Source organism: Ursus maritimus, assembly GCF_017311325.1.
Source record: "Ursus maritimus isolate PB19 chromosome X unlocalized genomic scaffold, ASM1731132v1 scaffold_X1, whole genome shotgun sequence".
Classification (NCBI taxonomy): Eukaryota; Metazoa; Chordata; class Mammalia; order Carnivora; family Ursidae; genus Ursus; species Ursus maritimus.
The window spans coordinates 37,980,411-37,981,370 of NW_024423319.1; positions in this window are offsets into that span (position 1 = coordinate 37,980,411).

Here is a 960-nt window from a genome sequence, read left to right on the forward strand (position 1 = left end):
GTAAAAGGGTAAAAACTTCCAGTTAGAGAAGATAAACAGGTTCTGGGGATATAATGTACACCATGGGGACTATGATGAACAAATATTGTGTTGTATATTTGAAAGTTGCTGAGAGAATAGATCTTTAAAAGTTCTCATCACAAGAAAAAAAATGTGTAACCATGTGAGGTGATGGATGTTAACTAAACTTATTGTGGTGATAATTTTGTAATATATACACATATCAAATAATTATGGTGTACACCTTAAACTTGTATGATGTTAGATGTCAATTCTATTTCAATTAAAATGGGGAAAAATAAATGATAAATTTCATTAGAAAAAATGATGTTCATCTGTTTGAAAGTGACCTTACACTTGGCTTTGTCTGTGAAGTGTGGCCAGTGGAATTGCCAGCCTTGTCTAATGAACTTGAAATTCTTGTTCTTGGAGAGAAGCATCACTGTGATGCTCAACACAGGTGTAAGCTGCACAATCACTATGGTCAAAACATTTTCTTTTTAGTGATACTAAATAGCAGACATTCTTATCCCTCTGGCTTGCCCTAGTCTAAAAGCAGGAGAACGGTCAGCATGGCATCTTTTTTTAAATTTAAATTCAATTAGCCAAATTATAGTACATCATTAGTTTCAGATGTAGTGTTCAATAATTAATCAGTTTCGTATAACAGCCAGTGCTCATCACATCACTGGCACTCCTTAATGCCCATCCCCCCATCCCCCCCCACACCTCCCCTCCAGCAACCCTCAGTTTGTTTCCTATAGTTAAGAGTCTCTTATGGTTTGTCCCCTCTCTGATGACTTCCCATTCTATTTTCTCTCCCTTCCCCTATGGCCCTCTGCCCTGTTTCTTATATTCTACATATGAGTGAAACCATATGATAATTGTCTTTCTCTGATTGACTTATTTCACTCAGCATAATACCCTCCAATTCCATCCATGTGGATGTAAACTGTTAGT